The sequence below is a fragment of the Tamandua tetradactyla genome, chromosome 12 (assembly GCF_023851605.1).
Source record: "Tamandua tetradactyla isolate mTamTet1 chromosome 12, mTamTet1.pri, whole genome shotgun sequence".
Classification (NCBI taxonomy): domain Eukaryota; kingdom Metazoa; phylum Chordata; class Mammalia; order Pilosa; family Myrmecophagidae; genus Tamandua; species Tamandua tetradactyla.
In genome coordinates, this window is record NC_135338.1 from 85,725,420 (window position 1) to 85,750,788 (window position 25,369).

At 41.3% G+C, this 25,369-nt stretch overlaps 1 protein-coding gene and 1 long non-coding RNA gene across 3 annotated transcripts in view; one reads left to right on the forward strand and one right to left on the reverse strand.

Annotated features, from left to right (window-relative positions):
* The window catches only part of IGF1R (insulin like growth factor 1 receptor), a 300,530-nt gene that overhangs the window by 144,837 nt on the left and 130,324 nt on the right, over window positions 1–25,369 (forward strand). The gene's annotated exons all lie outside the window — the stretch shown is intronic.
* Window positions 1,732–24,920, reverse strand: LOC143652453 (uncharacterized). 2 transcript variants are annotated; one of them, XR_013160676.1, is made up of 3 exons: window positions 24,819–24,920; window positions 20,522–20,627; window positions 1,732–2,298 (listed from the first exon to the last, which is right to left on the reverse strand). It is a non-coding gene; the product is annotated as an uncharacterized LOC143652453 (long non-coding RNA). The 2 variants fall into 2 exon arrangements; XR_013160677.1 differs by lacking the exon at window positions 1,732–2,298 and adding an exon at window positions 18,082–18,220.

Below are 25,369 nucleotides of genomic sequence, written 5' to 3' on the forward strand. Positions count from 1 at the left end.
CTTGGAGAGCAAATACCTTGGCCATGTTGGAAGCTTATTTCAGAATCAGTTTGCATCTTAGAATGGTACTATGGTGCAGTACGTGGAGCAGAGGAGGGACGAAGACTTGCTGGACTCTAACCTCTGTACTTTGCTAGTTTTGTCTGCCCAGTTAGGCTCCTGGACTTTATAGAGTCTTCCAACTGTAAGACTTCCGGGTCTTTCTGTCCTGCAGGCATATGTAGAAAGCAAAAAAGGGACTGACCAGACAGTCTTTTCTTCAGAGATGGACATGTAGAAAGAAATATTTAACATCATTAAAAGCAAGTATACAACTTCTACCATCTTCTAAAGCCTATTTATTTCACTTCAAATACAATCAGTCAAGCTAATCAAATTATGGAGTTTTTGTTATCCTAAATATGCTATAGTCAATTCATTTACCTTCTAATGTTTCAAGGCAGAGCAGAAACTTATACTGATTAAACATAAATTATTAGATCATTTTCCCTTTTATATTCTCTTATCCTATTTTGAGGTGCCTCCTATTCAGTTACTATAGTTGAGCATAAAGTAAAACTGTTCCTAAGATTTCATTAGACTTAAGCGTGCCCCCGAAGATTTTCCTTATGATTAGCTCATGCTCAGATGGTTCGATGATGATGATCTGTTATGAGAAATCACTTAACAATGCCTAATAAACTAGTGATTAATAAATATTATGATGTATTCTTTTGACACCTAAATCATATCCCATGAAGATCCTTAATAGACAATAAAGACTTTAGTGAAATGCCAAAAATGTTACTCTGGTATCTTGAAAGACTTAAAAAAGCAACAACTAGTTTACTTTGCATTCTTTCCTCTAATGGCTGATTTTTAAACCTAATTAAATAATTTGCTTTTATGTTCAGTTTTGCTCATAAAAGGAAGAAGCCAAGATTGGTGATCTGTTCAAACAGATTAAAATCCTTGTTTATTATGCTCTGCCATCTGAACTGTGCCTGGTGAACTCTGGAAGAGGAAAGTTTTCCAACCAAATTGCCCATTGATTTACAGATGGACACATCATTTTACCATCTAATAAAAGTAAAATGTATGGATAAACCTTAAAAACAGTGTGTCAAGTGAAAGAAGCCAGTCACAAAAGACCAAATATTGTATGATTCTGTTTTAAGTGGGAAGTTGATGAAATGATGCATGTCTGATACAGGTGGAGAATATTTTGGAAAATAGAGTCATAGTGCTACAATGAGACATAATTCATGGGCACCTGTGATATAGTTAATGAGACGTTGTCATTATTGTGTTGCATGGCAACTAGGTGCACATAGAAGGTAATACACATAAGGTTCCTATTAATTTATCCAAATATAGAGAGGTTCAGTGGTTCAGTTAGGAAGGGGAGAAATAGCGGATGGAAGGAAAGAAGTTGGCAGAGTAGAAATCTGTTTTCATATCGTCCAGTGTATGATCTAATATCGGTCCTAACCTGTGCTCATCATTGTATGACACTATATTTGTAAGGCATTTCTCCTTACCTTGAGAGAAAGCAGCTCCCTCCAGTGAAATTTCAGAAGTAAAGACAAACTGGCCAAAATCTTTCTAATTTCAAAATGTGTTTTTTTATTTGTTTTCAAACTTGTTTGGAAAGAGGATTCTAAAAAAGAAAAGCTGTCATTGCGTGACTCTTCAAAGGATGAATTCTGGTAACCAGTTTAGATTACCATTTTAGGAGGATTGTGACTGGTTCAAATTGTGGGCACTTTTCATATGTATTTCGTACATTTTTACTTCAGTCTTTTAAATTAAATTAAAAAATTATTTTTCTTAATAATTGTCTCCTTCCTTGAATTTACTGTGTTTTTCTTTTTGGAAAGTTAGCTTCCAGTTTTGGATATTTTGTACCAGTGTTATACACCTTAACAAAACTTTTTGGTTCAGTTATAGTGAATGTTTTCTTGGGGGTAGCTTCCTGAAGTCCAGATGCAGACTTCAGTTCAATAGGCTTTTAAACCAGATGTTTCTATGTGCTGGAACTCCGTTAACATGTATAACAATGTCTGCCATTTTGTATTGCTTTTGTGTTTTCTCTTCCTGAAAAGCTCTGACCAGACTGTTCCCCACGGTCACCACAAGAGACCCTCTGGGATGTGGGCACTCCAATTTCTCCTGCACCTGATCATAAAATCCCTTTCAGAGTTCAGTTTTATATGAAGTGTTTCTTTTTTCAGAAAAGGATAGATGTTTTGTTGCAGATTTAGTTGTTGTCAGTAGTTGAAACGATGAGGGAGTTTACAAATAGCAAAAAGTCTTCTCCTTTAGAAAAAAGAAAAATAAGTACTTTTTAAACTCTTGTAATGTCAATAAAAAATCCATTTTGAAAGCTTTTTTTTTTTTACCATCTGTAATGAAAAATGGAGCCCTTATCATGTTTCAGGTTTTATTGAGAGCTAGCTTACATGTAACAAATCCTCTTGTTGCTGGTTATTACTGCTACATTAGGTTTTAGCCCTTTTAGTCCTAGTCTTTCAGTCAGGAACTTAAGTTACTCCCAGTAACTGCAAGCCCTTCTTTAAAGAAGAGAGCGCGTCCTAGTGCCTCTCCTTATTAGAATGTAAGGAGAAGCTAGCCTGTTAAAGTGACAGGTTAGATGTCATTCTGACAAATATAAGTAAATATGTCCCATTATCCCTTGCTTAATAATTATAATCTAGAATGTATGCGCCAAATACATAGTATTTTATGAAATAAATATCTTTTGCCTGAAATCCCTTCCACTGTGTTCACATCAAACTGTAATTTACACCAAGAGGTCTGTGGGGGAAAAAAGACTATCTTACGACCCTTTTATTTCAGCAAAGATAAGATTCCATCTCCAAAGGGAACCCCCTTAAATCTTTGGGGCCCTTAAAAGGTGACGCATACTGCAGTTATATGTATCCATTCCTTTGCTTGAATTTAAATAGCTTCACTTTTCAAAAAGACACAAAAGAAGTGTAACTTAAAATGTGAAACTTGTGTTAGTGAGATGCAGCCTGGTGCGCAGTGATGGGTTAATGGATGTTGGTTCTTGGGAAATTCATGGCAAGTACAGGCGTCCCATGCATTCCTGTTGAGAAAGGAAATGCTATTGTGAAAATGGCAGTGTTCTCTGGGTTCAGATGTGTCACTGAAAGACGTGCCGCAGCTGTGGAACGAGAAGATGTCATACACTGGATACTTTTCTCTAGTTTAAATCAGCTAAATATAAAAACCCGGTCTAGACTTCTGCAGTTTGGGATGTATGGCCGTAGTTTTGGATTTTATTCGATGGCCCTCAGAAATCTGTTTCAGGTAGACAGCGACTTTATGCCAGCTGTCTGGAATGATTTTCCCTAAAAATGTATGGGTATTTATGATATGTTCTGTATTGGAGAGCAGATGTTGTCCATGATGGTGCTCGTATTAATTACGTTGCAGTAAGAAAAAGGCCGGAGATAAGAGGAGGAAAATTGTACCTTCTGTACAGCTCTGCTAACAGTTTAATGATTCTCCAGGATGGGCCTTTTACTGTTTTTATTTACAAAGTGGACTTGAAAACTCATTAGTAAACAAACCACCTCCATTAGATAAGTGGCCTTCTGATATGTCTTTGGAAAGTTCTATTTCCAAATTAATGTGCTCAAAAGCACTTTTATGTACAATAACTGCAAACTGCCATACAAATGTCTGCTGTTATGTGGTTGTAACGAAATCAGTAATAAGTCTCAAAATGGAATGATTTCAGAGTCCTTCGTTTTACGGTAGTTTGGGAAATACTTGCGATGCCAAGTTATATTAATTTGCTACAAACTCTCTCACTGAAAAATGTGCCTAGCATCTGGTTTAAGCAAGGAGCCCTTGCCTCTTAACCGTCATCATTTGAGGCTTGAGTCTTCAACCTTGTTTTGTAGATATCAGCATTCAGACTGTATAGTCTTTGACCTTCTCCCCTTTCCTTCCAAGCTGTGATTTGATCATTTGCTTGAGTGTTGTTATGAATTTGGACTAGAAGCCATGGATCCTTGCAGTCCTCTGACCTTCACCTCACTGCATGTCTGTTCAAGGAAGAAACTAAATTTGCTGACGTATAAGCACTAAATCATGTGAAAATTGATAAGATTTTTCCTTCAAATCCATAAGCAAATTAAGCAGGAAAATAATAAGATATTGTCAGAGATTCTGTATAGGAAATAGGTAAAACGTATTCTTAAATAACACTAAAAAAAAAAAAAAAAAGAAGTAGGGTGGGAAAGGAAAGACTTATTATGAAAATTCACTTTTACTTATATACCGTCTTACTTTAACTTTACCCTCCAAACTTGGTTTAAATAGCCATGTATCTTTCATTTTAAGACTATTCTCAAGTTTAAAATTTAAAAATACACAATTGTTGTGGTAGAATTATTGTGTATTTCTTGAAGAGTCATCTAATCTTAGAAAGCACAGCATGCAAATGATATTTCCTAAGAACTTTCTTCTTCTAGAAATAACAAGCCAGTTATTGATAGGTAACCCCTTTGTATTGTCTGTGCTTTCATCCTAGTAATTTGAAACACTTCTCTGAATTACCTTGGGTAAACAAAATAACCACATCAGCATTAAAGTCTATCATATGCTTTTGGAATATCTAAAAATAGTTGAAAATGTTAACGTACCACTCCTGCTCCTTTCATATTTGGTTTGTAGGCATCTCTGGCCTACTGGGGTAGACTGTCTGCTCCAGTCATGTATCCCAGGCATGTGGCCCAGGGCTCAGCAGAAGAGATATCAGAGGAGGAGGGAGAGTGTCCATCAGAGACGCAGGCTGAGTGGACAAGGCACTGTGCTGGGGAAGGCTTATAACCTGGGGTGTTGGCTGATCAGCCTTAGACCTTTGTGTCCTCAGGGAACCCAGGGGCTCCAGGAAAGTAAGACAGTAAATATACTAATGCAGGGTGCATATGTGTGGGGATGGGTGTGGGGTTAGGTTGGGTTTGTTTTTTGTGAAAGTTCAGCTCTCCACACTCAGAAGGATTCCAGTCAAATTGAAATGGTCACTTAGCAGAGATGCTGCGGTCAAGAGAAAGAACTCAGTGGGTGAGCACTTCATGTCTTCACCAAATGCTTGCTGAGCTCCTTATGTATGCCAGGTGCTCTTCTCGAGCTGAGAGTCCAGCAGGGAGCTCAAGAGATAAAGAGCCAGTGGTCTTGGACCATACATTCTAATGTGAACTCTTTTGTCTATCAAATTAGATACCCTGTCTGGTGTCTCTTAGCTCTCTATATCCATGGTGATGTCCTAGCTGATCAGTTATTTATGATTTAAATCCAGGTTTCACCATAGCACTTATTTTCTAATATGTGATTTCATTATTTAATAATTCTCTCTCTCTCTCTCACACACACACACAGATGCGCGCCACAACTATAAGCTTTAAGGGAGGGCTCTTAACCTTTTTTCCTGTCTTATTCACTCGTTTATCCCAGGCACTTGGAACAAACAGAGCCTGGCACAGAGCTGAGGTTCAGTAAATATTTGCTGAACGTGTGGTCACACTGGAGTCATTTTAGACCTCTCGTTTAGAAATACTATTTGTGTTCTGAGACACGTCCAACTCTGAGAGCCATGGTCCAGGGCTCTCCTGGGGTAACCAAGTTAACCCTCCTTGCAGGGTGCTGCTGTGTGTCTTCATCTCACCCTCTGTGTCCACATTGCTGAAGACTTTTAACTCTGCTCTGTGGGTGGGAAAGCTCTGTGTACACGGAGGCATGGTCAATGGTTCCTGGCCCCAGCGCGGTCCCAACTGTTAAATGTCACACCTGCTTTTTTAGCAGACTGATGGGTGATTTTTCCTCTCCAAGGAAGTCACCTTCCTTGAGTTCTTTGCTGTGTAGGAAATGCTCATGGCACTTTCCGGAACTCAGCATCAGCACACCGGCTGCATCGGAGCACGGTTTGGAGCTGCTGTCTCCCAGGCGTTAGTGATGCCTGTGCTAAAGCCCACTCAGGGAGAAGGTAAACCTCATGCCGGGTGTTTGGACAGTCAGCACCAGTGGGGGATTGTTGGCGGCACGTAGAGCGGTTCATCTGCAGTGACAGATGTCTCGCTGTTATTTAGTAACTTGTTTTCCTTTGCATGCAAACCATCTCTAGGTTCTGAGTGCTTCCACCTGGTGGGATGGAAATCAGTACATCTTTGATCAGTGGGAGAAGCGTTTTCAGGCACCCATGGTGTTCCATTGAAAGAGAACCTTTAGAATATGTATCAACTGGGGTGAGAAAAACCTTCCCACCCTTTCTCAAACCTATGTGTTTAGTTTTTAAAGAATGTCAATATACTATGTCCACCATTTATTCAACCAGTAATTACCAAGATGCTTCATGCCTGGTACTGTCATAGCCACGGTAGATACAGAGATGAGCAAAGCTAAGTTCTTCCTTGGATGCAGACATTCTAGTGGGAGACACCAACATTAAACAAGCAAACAAATAAGAATATCAAATCGTAATGAGTGCTGCAAAGTTACAAGTTATGGAGTAACTGCTGTGGTTAGAACTTTAAATTGGATTCTGCTGTCAGGTCTGAATAAAAAGGAGTGAGCCACAGGAAGACTTCACAGGGAAAGGAGCAGGATGTGGAGTGACACCCAGGTGGGACAGATATTGTTGCAGGTCATTGATTCACTCCACAAATATTTATTGAGCATCTACTGCAGGCTAGCCACTATTCTTGGTGCCAGTGATATAGCAGGGAAAACAAACCAACGTATCTGCCCCTGTAGGGCTTTGGTTAAAGTAAGGAAGGGGACTGGAAATCAGGTTGAGGGTGAGTTCTCTTTTACATAGGCTGTTCAGAGAAAGTTTCTAAGAAGGTGGCATTTGAGCTGATACCTAAAGGAAGAGGAGGAAGGCCAGAGGGCTCTGGTAAGGACTTGAGCTTTGACTCTGAAAGGAGATGAAAGCTTTTGCAGGGTTTGTGCACAGAGTGACATGAGCTGATTCTTATGTTAGCAGAAACTTGCTGTTGGCTGGGTTGACACTATACTGTACGGACAAGGTCAGAATAGAGAAACCAATAGGAGCGGTTGGCACCATCCAGGTGAGAGAAAATGGAACCATAGACTGTGAAGCTGGTGGAGACTGTTGGAAGAAGCAGTCAGAGTCTAAAAGTGCCAGCAGATCTAGCTGGTGCATCTGCTATGGGATGGCACAGGAGAAGGAAGGAGCATGGTCATGGGGCTGAAGCTAAAGGAGCTGGGAGAAGAGGATGGGTGTAGGACAGGCCAGATCGTGTGAACCATGGAGGAGAATTTGAATTTTGTTCTGTGTATTGGGGAGCCAGTAGAGAGTTTAACAGGGTGAGCATGGGGCGTGGGAGATATTGTGTTAGTAATAGCAACTACTGTTTATTGGGCAGTACTAGGTACTAGCTCCTAGAATGACTTCATAAGGGCTGGTTCTGTTGTTATGCCCATTTTATAAATGAGGAAGCTGAGGCACAGGGAGGTTAGGTAACTTGCCCAGTTCCTAACTGTGCACTCAGTTAGGGGCATGCTTCATTAAACTTTGTAAGTCTTAGTGAATTTAGAATTTTATTGTTCCTTTAGGGAAGTTAGCGTGTCTTTGGGTAATTATGCCCACACCCAAGACTTTAACGATTCGATGATTAACAGGAGTTTTGGGAGTGGGGCCAGATACAACTTAGGTATTAAAATCTGAAAAATCTGCCTCCATTCTATAACTCACTCCCCATCCCACCTCCTTCCATGCCCCGCCCTGCCCCACCCCTCCACCCACACCTCCCTCCTCTCCCCACCCTCCACCCCCACCCCCTGAAATGATTGTGGATACGTTTCCTTCCCCTGTCAAGCATGTTCAGGTCACAAGAAGTCCACAGATAACCACAGACCTGTCGGCCTCTATATGGGAGCTCTCCTGAGGTGGCCAGAAGGTCTGAGATACATTAAAAAAGAATTGCCATGGATTCCCACCTGCAGCTGCTCGAAAGTATGAATAATCTCTTTATAAAGCTTGGCATAATTTCTGTAGGACTTGTTTATTTTGTGCTCAGTTTATCATCTTGACATTTTTGCCTTTGAAGAGGTTATAGAATTGTTGTGATGTAATCATAGACCGGGCATTTCACAAGATTCATTTGGTATCTCCAAATTATTTTCTTGTTTCTTTAGATGTCGATCCTCATGCAGAGGTGGAAGGCAGTGTGGGGAGAGACTGTGTGTGGAAATCAGTGTACACCTAAGGAAGGGTTCTTGTACAGTGCTGGAGAGCCTGAGGGAGAGCTTGTAGGGACATGAACTCCTGTGCTACAAACACTGACCAGGAGGCTAAGGTTATGGAGGGAGTGGTGATGGTCTGGAAATGTAGCAGCTTTTTGTTTGTTTGTTTTCTTTTTAACATGAGATTTTTGAAGCCCTATTTGTGTTTGCAAGAGTTGAGAGGGGAACAGCTAATAGCTCTGATCTTCCTGTCTCTGGAGAGAATTTATATCTCAGTGCACTCTAAGGTGGCTCTGGGGTTAGGTATGATTTTATTTTTCTCTTCTTTTCCTGTACTCTGTTCCTCTTTAACTCTTGTGGGAAAACCATTCCTGGTAAATTAGAGCATGCTCTTGTGCTCAGTCCCGTTCTTAGGAAGAGTGTTACTGAATGGAAAGTGTTTGATAGCCTCCCATTTACCCAGGTGACTCCTGAAGTTCCTGAGAGACGGTGTGCTTTAGCAGAGCTTGTCAGATTGCAAACAAGCCTCTAGATCTAGGAGGCAATAGAAGATACTGTGGCTGGGAATGGCCATGAAAAAAAGGGAGGTGACTGGGGAGTTTTCCCAGGAAGCAGCAAATTGATCATTGACTTGTGTTCATCCATCTGAAAAATAATATTCAGAATTAGAGTTGTACTTTCAGCCTGTGATTTCCAGCTTGAGTGCAGAAAGATTGGGTGAAGCAAGATTATTTTTAAAGTGGACAGTTAAGACATTCCATGTCTTTTGGGAACTGGGTGCCACCTCCACAGCAGTTGGGCAATTTTTAAATAAACTGGCAGCCCTCATTTTATCAACAAAGAAGAATCTTTGATTAAAAAAAATAAAAGACAGTTTGGTGAAAGATACAGTATGTGACTCAACAGACGGGAATTACTTTAATAACATGCCTGGCGTTCGCATTAGAACGGACATTGACAAACAAGCCTGAGAAAGGCTCTCCCAAGCCTGTTCCAGTAACAGAACGGGAGCCCCAGAGCAAACTTCCCGCGAGCAGGCAAGCTCTGTGGTTCTGAGGGGCTCTCTTTGTTTCCATTGTTTTCCCTCTGTCTTGGAAAATATGGATACAAATCCAATCCCAGTTCCCGCAGCTGCTGGGGCAAAGCAGGCTTTTTTATGAATGAGGCCCCAGAAGGGGGAGGAAAGGGTTTGTGTTACACCAACAGTAGGGTAATACATTTCATTCACTCCCTGCCATCTAGCCGAGGCTTTATTTTAAAGGGTATTGTTCATTTTTGGCAATTCAAATGAGACTTTTTTCCTCCGTGTGTGACTGTATTCAAGTTAGAACACTAAGCATGTATGTGCATTAGTTTAAAAATTTTTTTGTTTGCACACTTAGATAAGGGAATGCTAGGAGAAGTGGACTCGGAACCCGGGAGGGAAAGCCTTGTCAGCCTAGGGTCATTGGTTTATTTCCCCTCCCATGCCAAGGGGAAGCAAGGTGGGGCCCCTAGAGGGTGACTTGAGCTTGTGTCTCCCCAGGTCAGCCTGTGCGCCTTCCCCTACCCTGTTCCCATTGGACGCCTGTTGTAACCACTGAAACCTGAATTGGAAGCTGAGTGACAATACTGACCTCCCCCCAACACACACTACTTCCTACTGGGAGCAGAATGAAAAGGGCAGGCATTGTCTTGGGCATAAATGAGCCTCTATCAAAACAAACACCCAGGGAGAGGAGGGGGCCTGGTCACAGCTGCCCCTGGGCACCGGCAGCTTGCCTCATTCCTCACAGTGAACAGCCATTCGGTGTCCTAAGAGCAAACCACACCCCACTTAAAATCAACCCCCAACTGCCCAGCCATCCACACCACCCATTAACATTAATTTCTCAAGTCCTTCAGGGGGAAAGAGAATCGCCTGAGTCAATCTGCCACAGAGTGTGGGCTCGCCGTCCTCCAGTGTGGGCACTGAGAGTAGAGGTAGAGCGAAGTAAGTTTGTTGTTCTTCCCCAGGTAAGTGTGTTTATGGCAGGGATGGTGGTCACTCCTGAGCAAGGGTTTTGGGGTTATTTCTCCAGACTCCAGTTTTTAACTAGGACCTTCCCTGACATTGCTGACCGCAACCAGATACTCTAAGGCTCCTAATACCTGATGTCATGTAAGAGAATATCCAGATAATGGATGGAGTGGGTGTTTTTGCTTTCTGTGTTTTGATGTTATAGAAACATAACTGATAATAACCTTGAAGCACTGTTATTGGCATGGGTATAGGCACTCACCATTTGTATACCAAAACCCCTGTGTCCTGGTTTCTCTCCTGGGTGGGGTGGCGTGTGTCCCGTTGTGATCATGTGACCCCACCCCATCCTTGGATGCCATAGCTGAGCTCTTTTAGGGATGGGCAACACCAGCTGGTTTTTCTTATAAAAGAAAAGGCCAAATTGATCCTTGGTCAATTCCTTGCAGTTACAGCCAAGGAAGGTGTGTGAGGGGAATGAATTGAAGACTTGATATAAACAGCTAGTCTTCCATCCTATTGTTGAGTCTGTATTTTTGGCTAATAGCCAATACCGTATCAGCGAGCCATGTGAGTCTTAATTAAAGACACACTGCCTGGCAGCTCAGAGGGCACCAACAGCTAGGCTCTGGGGTTAATTAATACCTAATAAGAAAAAAGTTGTGATGAGTCTGGTGAGGTGTGTTTAGCAGGCTCTGACACTGGAGTTCTACCTTTGAGGAGGGAGAAGGGTTGCAGTGAGGAAAAAAAAAGAAATAACAGAGACTTATCACAGAAGGAGAAGGGACAGATTACTTCTAAAAGAGGAAAGGAAACGGTAGGAGATTGAGGTGTGTTATTGTGTGACTAGGTCACTGGTGACAAAATGGTTATAGTAGAAGGAACAGGAGCCAGGTTGTCCAGGAGTTACATTGTCATCAGAGGAAGCAGCTGTAGATTCCTCTTTCAGAAAGATTGGTAGAATATGGAAGTATGGCGATAAAGAGGCTCTATTTTTATTTTTTGGTTTTGTTGTTTTAAAATTCAAATACTTGACCCAATTTTGTAGGCTGGCATTTAAGATGGAGCAGAGAGAAAGTGTCCAGGGTGGATCCAGATGAGACTGGGCGTGAAGTATGGTCAAGAGCACCTACGTGTTTGTGTGTGTTGAAGGGAGGATTGATCTTGAAGAAAAGTAGCATTTATTTACCTAAGGAGAAAAGAAAGAGGAAGAGAATGAGGGACAATTCTACCCAAGTTGAGGTAGAGAAGAGGAAACTTAATAACCCCTGTTCGGATCTCTTTCTTTCCTGGCCAGGCTGGGACTCTTCCAGCTTTGGGAGGGGAGACCTGACTTGAGAGGAGTGTAGCAAGGCCTCTGGGGCCAAAGGACAGCAGGACTGAGCTGCAGGACGGGGCCAGTGGAGCCTGCGTAGCCTCTGTTTACAGTGTACTTTGACAACTGATGTTTGCATCTTCTCTAGCGATTTAGGAGTCAAAGTGGAAGATTTGGGGCCATCTCCCGAAATCCTACCCTCTCAGGGTAGATTTCATTTTTAAAAACAGCTCAAAGTGTCTGAAATTGCAGTAACCAAGGGGTGTGTGTGTCTGTGTATGTAGGGGGAGATGGGACTGCCAGAATGAGATCATAAGAGCCAGAACTGGTAAGACCAAGAAGAATCTCAGAGATTGCAACTTTGAGCAAAAGCAGCCTTGTGGAATAAAGTGTCTACAGGCTTTGATTTTAATCTCCATTGAAAGAAAAGGGCACACATTTGTATACCTAAATTCACATTTAAAACAGTATCTTTGTACCTGCAATATCTATGGACGTTGGAGCATCTACCTATTTTAGCATTTTATTTCTAAATTGTTATTGAAACAAAATTTTTTGGGCTGAAGTTGATTTTCCAAGTAAGTGAAGCTTACTTTTCAGAGCACAAGATATTTAATTCTTTTCTCTTGTTATTGATTGGCAGCATTTTGCTGCCTTTGATAATGGATCATTTTCTTGGTCACACTGGGCCCTCTGATGAACCTAGTGCCTCAGAATCTGCTGCCACGTGGGGCTCTGATTTTCCTTAAATTAAATGGCTCTAGACATCTCTGCATGTTTGTGTTCAATGCATTTCTATATCCTTCCTGTATCCTGAGCTCATAAATTCTGATCTGTGTTGAAGTGTCTCTTGGTAAAATGGGTATCTGTGGTTTTTTGTTAATGATTTATCATGTAGCTCAAAAGGACTGTAGTACTTTTCAGTTGGCATCAGGTTCCAAGGGTTCATGTTTGAGATCCTAGGATTCTATCCATTAGATACATGGAGCAGTGCTATAAATACATATTCAGATATAAACTGCAAATGAGAAAGACTTATATTTAATGGTTTCAGATTTCAGACCGGTTCTGTTGACATTATATTTTTCTTATGTTAGTGATCTTTAGTGAGTCAGACCCCCTAAGAATTTTTGGTTTCTTTATCTTACTTTTCCCTGGTAACTTTTTATGTTTACCAAGACAAAAATTGTGTTAAATTCCAAAAATGAAAAGTAAACATAATTCATAATGTTCTATTGGTAATTGTTACCATTTTAGGTTGACACTGAACTAATGATTTTTTTATTGTAGCTGACTTGAAACACAATGAAAAAGTGGTTTCCTGCTGTTTTTTTTTTTAAGTTGAATTCACTAACTTGAAAATAATTAAAAATGTTCAGATCTCAGTAATGTATTTATATTCCACAGTCACGTGTTAACCAAGCAGTGCCCTTGTATATCAAATGTAAGAATCAAATGTAGTAACACTGAGAAAATGAATAGCTTGGTTCATGAAATTGGTTCATACATTTATTACGTTATCGTTTATTTAGAGGACTAAAAGATAAATCCTACTTCTCTTTGTAGTTCTAGAATGCCATGAAATGTTGAGTTGGGATATTGTCATGCCACTTTGCAAAATAAACTTGCATTTCTGAATAGTGTCACCTGTATCCAGTTCTCTGAAGGCTGGTTTGTGGCTCAGGAATTTGGGTGGAGGGGAAGAAATGAATCCATGACTCCTTTTTTAAAAAGCAGGACAATAGCTTACTTTTTGAATTAATATAAGGACTAGGGGGGTTAAAGATGCAGTTCAGAGTAAGTAAATAGAGGGTGACTCTGAAGATGAAGTTGGGGGAATGGGGGTGGGGCTTGAGTGGGGGCAGAGCACATTCATGTACATGTGTGAAAGTGATTATTTGCTAACAGGAAAGTGCTAAGACCTTAGTCAACGGAGAATACCTACTAATCCATTATACTGTGAACTGGAGAAGATTTTTTTTTTAAAGGTAGGTTCTCATAGATTAAAAAAAAAAATACAGGGTAATTATTTGCCAAAGTCTGAAATAATATATTCAAGAACATTCTCTTTTATGTGCTTTTATATTTAAGGTTTGCATTTAGATGATGTAAATCATGAGGTGTTATTGGAGCCTTATGGGGAATTTCGGAGACATGCAGGTTAAATATATTTTGAGGCTAATCCCATTTAAACTTTCTGTTACCATAGTTGGCAATCTCAAAAAGTTAAATTCTAGTAGGTCTTATTTCCCCCACTTTCCTTACTCTCCCCTACAAAAACTGATTTTCATTTTGGATGAAATGTGTCTAATTTTTCAGAAAGCTAGTATTTCTCTAGGATGGTTTTTCCTGAACTGTGTATCCATCCACCCCTGCATTTGGGCATAGTAACAAGACCAGACTTCTAAATGACATATTGCATTTTACTGTGTTTTATCATGATCCCTTCCAGAAGAGGCTATTGTGCTTACAGGGTCTCTTTTTGTGCATATATGAGACAGGGCACCATATACTCTGTAACTTCTCACCATCCCCTCCAGCCCAGCTGCTTTTTAGACTCCTGCAGCATCTGTTTAGTTACTCTATAGGTAGTAGCCTTTGACAATGCAAGGAGGATCAGGAAGAAGTCTTTGTTTTGATTGTCTTGTTTAGCTAATTACATCTTTAATTTGGGTCCTTAAAAGAAATACTAAAATACAACCCTGAAATAACGCTGGTTAGTTACCATAAATTGTTTTTTTGAAAACCAACATAAAAGAGTCTGTTCTAGTTTGCTAGCTGTCGGAATGCGATATACCAGAAACGAAATGGGGAATTTAGTAAGTTGCTGGTTTAAAATTTTAAGGCCAAGAAAATGTCCCAATTAAAGCAAGTCTACAAAAATGTCCAAATTAAGGCACCAACAAGAGGTTACTTTCACTCAAGAAAGGCCGATGAAGTTCAGGGTTTCTCTCTCAACTGAAAAGACACGTGGGGAACATGGTGTTGTCTGCTACCTTTCTCTCCAGGCTTCTTTCATGAATCTCCCCTGGGGGCGTTTTCCTTCATCATCTCCAGAGGTCTCTGGCTGCATGGAGCTCTGGTAGTTCTTGTGACAACCTCTCATTCTCAAAGGGAGTCTCAGAATCTCAGACTTTTTCCAAAATGCTTCCTCTTTTAAAGGATTCTAGTAAACTAATCAAGACATACCTGGAATGGCCAGAGATAATCTATAGAGATAATAATCTAATCCTATTTCCAGCCTACAGTACAGAATAGGGTTAAAAAAAAAAAAAACCGATTGCTCCCACAAGATTGAATTAGGATTAAAGCATGGCTTTTCTAGGGTATATAAAGCCTTTCAAACCAGCACAGAGTCAAATGCCCTTTGCTTTCCTGTTGGCAGATTTTGCAACCAATGTTTCTACTCATTTTGTTAGTTTGTTAGGGAAGGCAACTATGCCTTGGGTCCTTTGAATTAGAAAAGCGCCTATCATGGAGCTTTCCACAGCCCTTGAGCTGGGTTTGGGTTTTGGACAGAATTTGTCCAGGCTGGGGAACAAGGACCTGGGCAAGGAACAGATTTAGGGACACGGAATGAGGGTGGGACATGCGTGTCCACTCCAGTCTGTGAGTCCTATCTGGTTTACCTTTCTGTTTGAGTGTCTGTCTTAAATTTTTTTTTCCTTTTAGTGAACTAATTAGGAATGTTTTTAGTGGGCTGGGATGGGTTAGCATGTTGATTTAGTGAGGCACAGGAGCAAGCTGATGCACCAGTTTTGTCTTGTGAATTATAGAAATGTACAGAAAGATTTGTGCGCCCTCTCTGTCACCCTTTTCTACTCCACGCTTCCCCCACCAGACTCATGGGCACTGTCAGTGGCCGGCTCCCCTTGCACGTGGCATGTGGTTCAGGGAATTTTCGGAGGCTTCTTTTTTTAATCATTGTCACAGCCACTTTATATCTAGTACATGAGTACTTAGGATAAAATAAAATTTATGCCACCACATCTCCTTCCCACCTTCCCCTTTATATTTGAAAAATTTGAGGCTAGCCTGGAAGGAAGATGAGAGAAGGGATGCAGGAGGAAGAGCTGGAAGAAATTTAAGGATGCTTCTGTTAAAGGCAGTGCAGAAGTCTCTAAGGTAGGAGTGTATTCCTAATAACTTGTCCAGCAACTGAGCTCACTTAGGTACCCTGAGCTCTGAGAGATGCCCAGGACAACTCGAGAGGGGATGGAGGGACTGGCACTGGGTTGGCTCACAGACCTCACTCCTGGCGTGCCTGTTCCTTGGTATCTTACAGGTTCACCTGCACCCTCCCTTCCCCTTCATCTTTTTCTTGATAGGAACTTGAAAAAAAAAAGGTAAAAGTTTGATTGCAAGATAGAAGCTTCTCTCTATAATGGATGTGTGTGAAATAAATTTTAAATAAACACCTTCCAATAGGTGTTACCAGGACTCCTATGGAAACCCCCTCACAGTGTTTTCAGAATTGTGAAGAAAAAAGCTGACTCCCAGACATCTTTTTTCCCCAGATAGTCCTTCTTGTGGATACTTGTCAAAGGCCAGGCATGGTACTGAGTCTGGAAAAGTCCATTCCCTACCTCAACTTCTGGCATTAGCAAGAGCATTCTGAGAGCTAGCCAAGGATGCATATATGCTACCATCAGGCCTGGGCATCCACAAAAATATGATGTAAGAGTTTGGGGAACACAACTGACTCTAAGGCTGATATGATATTTAGTATCATGCAAATTGAGAAAATAGCATCTGATGTCATGTGCTCTCTAGGCACTGAAGTCAGAGCCACTTCACTCAGCTACTCGCCCTGAGCCTGGCTCATAGTTGCTCAATAAAATGCTTCGTTAGTAGCAGCACTGTGGGGTTTTTATAAAGCCAAATAACTTTGGAGGGAGTTGTCTGGCTTTTAGAAGGTGAAAGTATATTATTCATAATGCTCAGTTTCCTCTAAATAGGATGTTGAATGCAGGCTGCATCCTGCATGTCTTAATAGATGAGCCAGATCATGTGCACGTCACAGATCCTTTGGTCCTTCAGGACTTCCTTTGTGTGTTCATTGGTGGTAGTTGTGTAAGGTGCAGGCAACTTTCTAGAAACCTACCTTGCCTTGCCACATTGTGCAATAAATGCATCCCTTTGTGATGTCTTTTGAGTTGAATTGTGCTTGCTGAGTATAATACAGATACTGGCGTAGTGCTGGATTTGAATGCATTCTCAGGGATGTTGTTTCGGCAGGTTTAAATAGAACCACACTGCTGCCAGGTAAGGTTCCATCTTGGCTCTGCCACTTATTGGCTGTGAAACCATTGCAAGTTACTTGGTTTCTCTGTGCCTTTGTCTCCTCCTCTATAATATGGCACTAATAGTGATACCTGCCTTGTGGGACCGTTGTGAGTCTTTTGAATGAGTTGACCCTGTGAACAGTTTACATCTGGACTATATAAAAATGCTGTCTGAATGAGAGTTCGCCATTGTCACTTTTGTTGACATCGTTAATACATGTGCTGTCCCTGCACTTTTATTCTTTTTTCCAAATGGTAGGATTTTCTCTCAAACAAAAGGAAGTCTCTGTTTTTTCACAGTGTAAGTTTAGAGGAAACAATGGAATGCTATATGATCTGGTAACTTTCCTTGCAAAGTAGTATTTTGAACATAGTTAATCAGAATTTTTGATTCTTGGGCTTTCATTATAAACGTTGCTTTATGATTGAAAATTCTCTAAAAGTACCCCACTGAACATTATTTTTTATAATGTTTATTGTGCTAACATATATACAACACAAATTTTCCTACTTTAACATCTATCATATATGTGATTCAGTGATAGTAATTACATTCACAAGATTGCAACTATAACCACCATCCATTACCAAAACTTTTTCATCACCCCAGAAATAAACTTTACCCATTAATCAATAAGCCCTTATTACCCCAACCCTTCTCAAACCCTAGCCCCAGTGACTTGTATTCTACTTTCTGTCTCTAAGATTTGATTTTTCAGGGTAACCCATGAGTGCAAACATACAATATTTGTCCTATTTTCTGACTTTGGGATAACATGAATAGTTATTTCACTTGGATTTTTAATATTGTGTCATGGTCTTGCATTGAAAGGACTACCCCATTGGGATTACTGTGTGTATCTGGGTATCAGCAACATATGTGAACTTAAAAACCAGGTATTTAATATACATTCATTGAGAACACACTAAAGGCCATTATTTTCTTGGTGCCAGGGCCAGGATGATGATCCTGATGCTGGATGTGCTCCCAGTCACTTGAAGTCTGTAGCCCATACAGGGATAGGGCAGGTATCTTTTTGAAAGATTCCAATTTAGACAGTTAACATAAGTTGTTCAAGATGCTCAACTATCCCGCATGTTTCAGTCCTCAAGGTGCCAGGGGAACTGCATTGTTGTTGCAATGCAGAAAATAAAGCTCTGAAGAGTGCACATAAATTCTGGGCATGCATCCCTGCTCTCGTCCTGGCACGTTATGGGGATGGAGCAGCCTCAGGGTTATCACAGGAAGATGCTTACCTGGCCAGCAGCACTTTGGGCTCTGAGAGTCTCCAGCACCTCCTTTTGCAAGTTTGAGTTAGCTTTTGCCAGGGCAAGTAAGATTCAACTCCGTTAGCTCCAGGTCTTGGGAGCGTGGGACTGCGTTCTTCTCCTAAGGTAGGTCTGGGAGAGGAGCCAGGAAGTCAGTGTGAGCTCTGCCACTTCCCAGCCCCGCCAGCTTGAGAGGCTTGCCTGGTGCCAATGGTTTGGGCATCAGGAGCAGGAGCATTGCCTGGTCTGCCAGGCAAGAAACGTGAACCACCGCAGTGAACTGGCAGCGAACTAGCCGGCTCTTTAACTGCCATTTTTTCCCCATTCCATGTTTTTATAAAGCCGCTGAATAGACACCAGATTATAAATCCTGTGCAAATAGTCTTAGAGTTCCTGGATTCCACCCCAGAGAAGACTGGTTTGAGTTTTGAGGAATACTTAAAGAAAACGTTTGTCGGTTATATTTTTCGATGTAAAGTACCGCACAAGGCTCCTCAGTGAGGTCCAGGAATGTCCATACCACCCTTGAAGGGCTTTCCGTGGACACAGATTCTTTGGAGGGAAGTGCTTCCTATGGGCTTCCCACCCTCCACCACAGCTGCTAAAAATATGATTGGCATATTAATGAAATAGAAACCCATTAGCCCTCCTGGGGTCTAGGTGGGAAGGGGACAGGTGCATATGGGACCAGTTACAGGGTTTGGCACCACCTCAGTAGGGTTGTTCATACCGATGGTCAGACATGTACCTAAACACATCCTCGGGGAAATTTGAATTTTGGATTAGTGAAGTGAAGGAGATCGTGAGAGCAATGCTGAGCCACTGTTTTGATTTCAGTGAAGGCTGCTACCCATCCCAGCCTTTTGGAGATGGTGCCCAGGTTATGCAACTTTCTCATGAATCCTTGTTGCCTTTATGGTAGAAGGCAATGCGGGTGGGGGTTACACATTATTTTCTTTGTAAAAGAACTTGCTCTCTGCTTTCTAGGAGTGAGTGGTTGGGTTGGTGGTTTGTTTAGTATCTGCACTATGTAACTCCTGTGCTAGAACGTGGCTATGTATCCAAGTGAAACTATCACTAATATTTTTAGATAAGATCTCCTCCCTGCCAAAAAGATTTTTTGTAAAGCCATGCTATTTCAAGATGAAAAGTCAAAGTTTTTTTTTTCTTACTTTAGTCTTTTTGGATAACCTAATCTAGATTTAATCCTGATAAAAGTAATACTTGAGTGTTTGTGTTTGTATATGACCATCCTTTATATCTAAACACAGTAGACCTTAGTGAGTAACTCTTGTGTAAAATCAAAGACTCTAAATGATTTTCTTCTAATTCAAAGGTCAGCAAACTGCAGCTCATGCTGTAAAATCTGGTCTGCCACTTATATTTGTAAATAAAGTTTTATTGGGAGCACAGTCACACTCATTTGTTCATATATTGTCCATGGCTGTTCTCCTGTTACAATGGCAGGGTTGAGTAGTTGCAACAGAAAATTTTTACAGAAAATTTTCGTCTACCATCTGTGAAATTTATAGAGTATTGATTCAGTTCCACGTGAGTATCTCCATGTCTAAGAAACTTGTCATCTTACAAGGCAAATTATTCCATTTCTAGACTTCTAGAAAATTCTACCTTTAAATCCTATGAACCATAATAAGTAAGTCAAATATCCCTTTGAGATAATTGCCCTTTTTAAATATTTGAAGACATCTATCCTGTACCTTCTGAATGTTTCCTCCTCCAGAATACATATTTCCAGTTCTTTTATTGGTTCTTTGTTTCAGAGTCACCACTTGATAAATTGTAGTTTAAAGAACCTTCAAATCATGTCATTGGGATTTTGAAAGTCATCCTTAAAGGACATGACCAGTAGAAATTAGACTAGGACCATTTACCATCCTTAATCCGGATGCCATGGCATTAGGGATGCAGCTGGAAGTTGTATCATCTTCCTTGGAGCCCTCCTGCACTGCCGACTCATTGACATTAGCCAGCAAAGCTCCTTCGCTTACAAAACCCTTTAGCTGTTAGCCATGTCATCACTGTGTATACTTATATTGCTGTTATTTTTTTATAAAGCTTTCCAAAACTGTACTGTATGAGATTTGGTTCACCCTTTCCAAACTGGATCTTTTACTGTCGTATCTTTTTTTTTTTTTTTTTTTTTTTTTTTTTTTTTTTTTTGGGGGGAGGGAAGGAAAGACAGAGAAGGAAGGAAGGATGGAAGGAAGGAAGGGAGGAAGAAAGGGAAACATCTTTAAACATTTTCTTGTTTTTATTATATTTTGTTTGTTTGTTTGTTTTTTACATGGGCTGGGGCCGGGAATCGAACCGGGGTCCTCCGGCATGGCAGGCAAGCACTCTTGCCCGCTGAGCCACCGCGGCCCGCCCTTACTGTCGTATCTTGTTATCTAATTAATTTGCTCTTGCTCCTACCTTTATCCTTGGATTTGATGTGTATATTGTCTTACGTCCTCTTTGAAGCATTGTCCTTGAGTTCACCCGTAGATAAGTCCAAGTTGACTTGACCCCAACAAGTTGCCTTCACAAGTGTATGAAATGTGCTATTGTTAACACAAGGCCATGATTCCATTATCTTAAATCCATAGACCCACTTTCCTTCTCTTATAGTTACTCTCATCTTCAGCTGAAATTCAGTAGTTTAAATGGCTTTCCCAGTAGTGCTGGTGAACTGGGAGCTTTTGTTTCAGAGTACTCATCATCCCCCCCTAAATCGGGTAAGGGTCATCACCTGAGCCATAGGAGTTAGATCTAATTGACTAGTGCTACATTAGAGAGTGTCATATACTGAGATGCTAATGAAGTCATGGGCAATTTACTGGATGCATGTGCCTCTTCCTATGTTCCTGTGAATGAACCCTGAGACTTCAGAAGAGGTGTAAATGGGCCTAACTACCAAGAGTTGGCTTCTCAGATGAAGTGGATTGAAGATATACAAGCCTCCTCTATTTCTATGCTACCATATTTTGAAAATTACAATGACTTTTGACAACATGGTCCCATTCCATGGGAAAAAGATCTGAAATAGATTTCTGGTTTACCATAGATGATGTTACTTACTTTTTAGCGGGAAGGCCAAACAAATGCAAAATACCTACTGGTGTTTTGTCAATCCTAAGATAACTGAATTATGTGAGAGATGATGAATAAACCAGTTTCCTACTTGAGCTTCATAACAAATGAAGCACATGATTGTGGGTTTCTTACCTCACTAAATTCTGTCGAGAAACCAAGATTAAACTTTATAATTCATTTTAGTTTAAGTTATTCTTACTGGCCTGAATGACCAATCCCTTGAGAACACTTTCCCATGCAGTTAAAGGTCCTTTTTTATGCCTGATGTGACACTGATCTCTGTAGCCGTTGTATGCTTTGCTTATCTGGTTTTAAAAACCAAAATGCATATTCATAGGGCTTATACATGTCCTGGCCATTTAGCACTACATTTCATCTGACTTGATGTGTGTTCAACAAAATGGCAGAGTGAAGGAGAATTAAATAGGAGAAAGACCACAAAATGGGGGCAAGAAACCTCTTTGTGTCTAATGTAAATGGCTTCTCACTGGGAGAATGGCCATCCAGAATTATTGGAAATATAAAGAAAACTTTTAAGTCCTCTTACTGAAATATTTCAAGTAGCAAATAAGGGCCTTGCTGGCTGGGGTGCCTCCTTTTATCTGTAGGGAAAATCAAACTTAAATTCTTAGAGGAAACGTAATGCTTTATATTTTTAAACACAAAGGATGTGTTTTTCAAACACATGAAGTGATGAGTTTTATCTTTCAGTTCAGACTTTTTTTAGCAGGGAAAATAATTAGTAATACAAAGTATATGGCACTCATTTTAAATCTATTTAATTCTGAAGCTAGTATGAAGATAAGAGAGATAAAAACAGGAACATTTTAAGGAGTTAATTATTACAGTTTAAAATCATGTTTGAAATTTAATTAAAAAGTTTCAAAGTAGTCATCAACATGAAACGGTGTAATTTGGATTTTTGAGCATACAGCCCTCTTCTGGTGAAAGAAGAACTTTCTATGTGAGGTCAAAAGGCAGTAGAAAGCAGCAGAAACTTTAGTGAACAATGTCTGTTCTCTTTAATGGGAGCTGGTCCTTTTCCTTGTGGTTTAAGGGCCCCTTCCTATCGCCCCTTTCCTGATGGAATTGCTGCAGTGGAGTTGGGGAAATGGGGAGGGGGATCATGCTCATCCTGCAAAGGAGAGAGGCAGGAGCTTTGAAAGCAAGTCTTTGTGTGCTTTGGGCTGGGCCCATGGCAAATGGGGCACAGTCAGGCTATTGTTTGTTTGGGAAAAGCTAAGGCATCCTATTGCAATTATTTATGGAAGAAAATATTTGATGTTTTTGGAAGAAGTTGGGTGTGGGGAAGTGAGGGAGCGGGGCATACCTCTTGTGTCCCATCAATTCCCTGTTTCTTGGTGTGTAGGACAGGGACCTATGCAATCCAAAGTAGAGAATTCTCTGGGTCTCCATGTTGGAAAGTTTTAGGCAGCAAATGTAAAACATCTCCAGCTTATGTTCTAGGAACAAGAGAAGCAATCAACCTACTCTGTGTAGGCAGCTTTTTTGTTTTAGTCTTCCAGTCCCTCTAACTTTTTGATGTTTTCTTTGTGCTATTGCCAGCACTCTTTGCAGCCTGGCCCACGTCTGGATCTGGTATTGATTCTCAACTCATTAGTGAAAAATAGGGTCTTTGCAGTGTTCTCTCTCCCCCAACATTTTTATTTCTAAAGTTGAATACTTTCCCATACCTAATATGATGATTCCCCTAGGGCTTTCCCTGAAATTCCAATTCGTATCCTAAGTAAATGCAGCTTGGTAAGTATCTTGCACTTAGTCAACTGTCAGAAATTTGTGAGCTTTCTGTCCCATTATACATTTTCCTTCAAATAATTCTAATTTCTCACACAGCCATATGGATCCAGATCTCTCTTTCAAAGAGCTTATCATTCAAAAGGACCTGCCTGTATAGACTGGGGTAGAAAGACCAAATATCAATCAAGGCAAGCTGATCTTCCCTCATCAACCCACCCTTACCTTCTTTGCTGACACAACTTGCCTTTGGTTTCTTTAGGCATAAAATTAAGCTCTGAAGAAATTGCCTATACATTTTACTGAAGTGGCACTTCTGAAGTGGCTAAGGCACTCCTGCCTCCATACTCATCTCACGATGTGCCTTAGTTTCCCCAACTGCCAAGTCTCAGACTTACGGGTTCTCAGTCTGTTCCTACCTTTTGCTGAACCACTCCCCCTCCCAAACCATGGCTGACCTACACCCTTGACCCAAATGCCACCTTCTCAAGGAGGTCTCCGGGGAACTCTCAGTCTGATGCAGCCCTCAACTCCGACACCCCTGCAGATATAGGACAGTGGGGACATTTCCCTCATGCTTCCTTATGCTTGAATGTTTTTCATTTTCCTGGTGGGCAAGTGGCAGGCCTGTATTTTAACATAACCTTAGGACCTGATGCTCCCTGGCATGAATGAAGAGGAGTAACTCTTCACTGTGAATGCTGCAGTCAATTATGCTCTTTGGTCCACCTGGTCCCCAGATAAATCTGAGATGGTACAAACATACCTGCTTTCTTTGGGGTGGTGTGGGCGGGAGGTGGCAGTGGGGGGCAAGTCTTGGGCAGGCGCATTCACGCAGCTGGCTTTCATAGTGGCCTGGATTGCATACCCATGTGGGTTTAAATTTTAGATCCACAGGGGCAGGTTCATTCAGTTACTAAATATTAAACACCTACTCTGTGTCCCATCTGCTGATACAGCCATGAACACAGTGAACATCACAGAAAAATTTTTTGCATTCTACTCTGGGGTGGGAAGGGAGACAGACAATAAAAAATGAGAATAATAAAATAATGAGAAAGTCTAAAAAGAAAATGAAAAACAATGCACTGTGACTCAGTATTCAGGAATGCCTGGGGGTATCATGGCTGGGGGGTGTCGGAGTTGAGGGCTGCATTAGACTGAGAGTTCCCCGGAGACCTCCTTGAGAAGGTGGCATTTGGGTCAAGGGTGTAGGTCAGCCATGGTTTGGGAGGGGGAGTGGTTCAGCAAAAGGTAGGAACAGACTGAGAACCCGTAAGTCTGAGACTTGGCAGTTGGGGAAACTAAGGCACATCGTGAGATGAGTATGGAGGCAGGAGCCAGCACAGTTGGGAGCCTATAGTCATGACAGGAGTGTGGATTGGCTGGAAGTGCAGTGGGAAGCCAGGCCTAGAAGCTGCACAGTGGCATGCTCTGATTTATATTTTATGAGAGTCATTCTAACTGCTGTGTGGAGGTAGATTGGAGGAGTGGACATAAAAGTGAAAAGCAGGGAGCATTTAGGAAGCTGTTGAAATTATCAGTTGAGAGGTGGCTTGGGCCAGACCAGGATTTCTCAGCCTCCACACTGTTGGCTTTTGAGCTGGGTAATTCTTGGTTGTTGGGGGTGGTTCTGTGCCTTGTAGGATGGCCTCTACCCATCAGTTGCCTATGTAGCAGCACCCCTCCCCCCTCTGCACAATTGGGGCAACTGAAAGTGTCGTCAGACGTTATCAAATGTCCTGGGGGACAAAAATCGACCCCTGTTGAGAACCACTGGGCCAGAATGATAACAAATGGTAGTAGATAAGTATGGGATTCTTGGGGAATTTGTAAAATATAGAATGTGGGGAATGGAAGAGGTAAAAGAAAAATGCCTCACCCTTTTGGCTTGGGCAGAACAGGGGATGGAGGTGCCAGTCCTGAGCTGGATGAAGACAGAGGGAGAAGCAGGTTTGTTTGGGAGGTGTGCAGTAGAGAAGGTAGATGGACCAGGAGCTCCGTTTGGCCTCTGTGACGTCTGAAATGCCTCTTAGACATCCAGGTGGAGAGTGAAGCAGGGAGGGGGATATGAGCGTGTGAGGTTCAGTGAATACATAGATTGGGAGTGGAGATAAACATGCCTGTAGCTGCCTCTTAGGAAGGATGACCTCTTCTGGGTAGGGATTTTTAAACTCTTTGGTCTCAGAAACTCTTTACACTGTTAAAAAAGTTATTGAGGACCCGAAAGAGCTTTTGTCGATGTGTATTATATCTATTGATATTTTGCCTAGTGAAAAATTAAAAATGGGCATTTTATAAAGTAAAACTCTATTACCTCCCTTCCGCACCCCTATCCCCAGTGTGAAAAGAGTGGCGTCATTATACATGTTTGAAAGTCTCTTTAATGTCTGGTGTAGGAGAAGGCAGCTGAATTCTCATATCTGCTGCTGC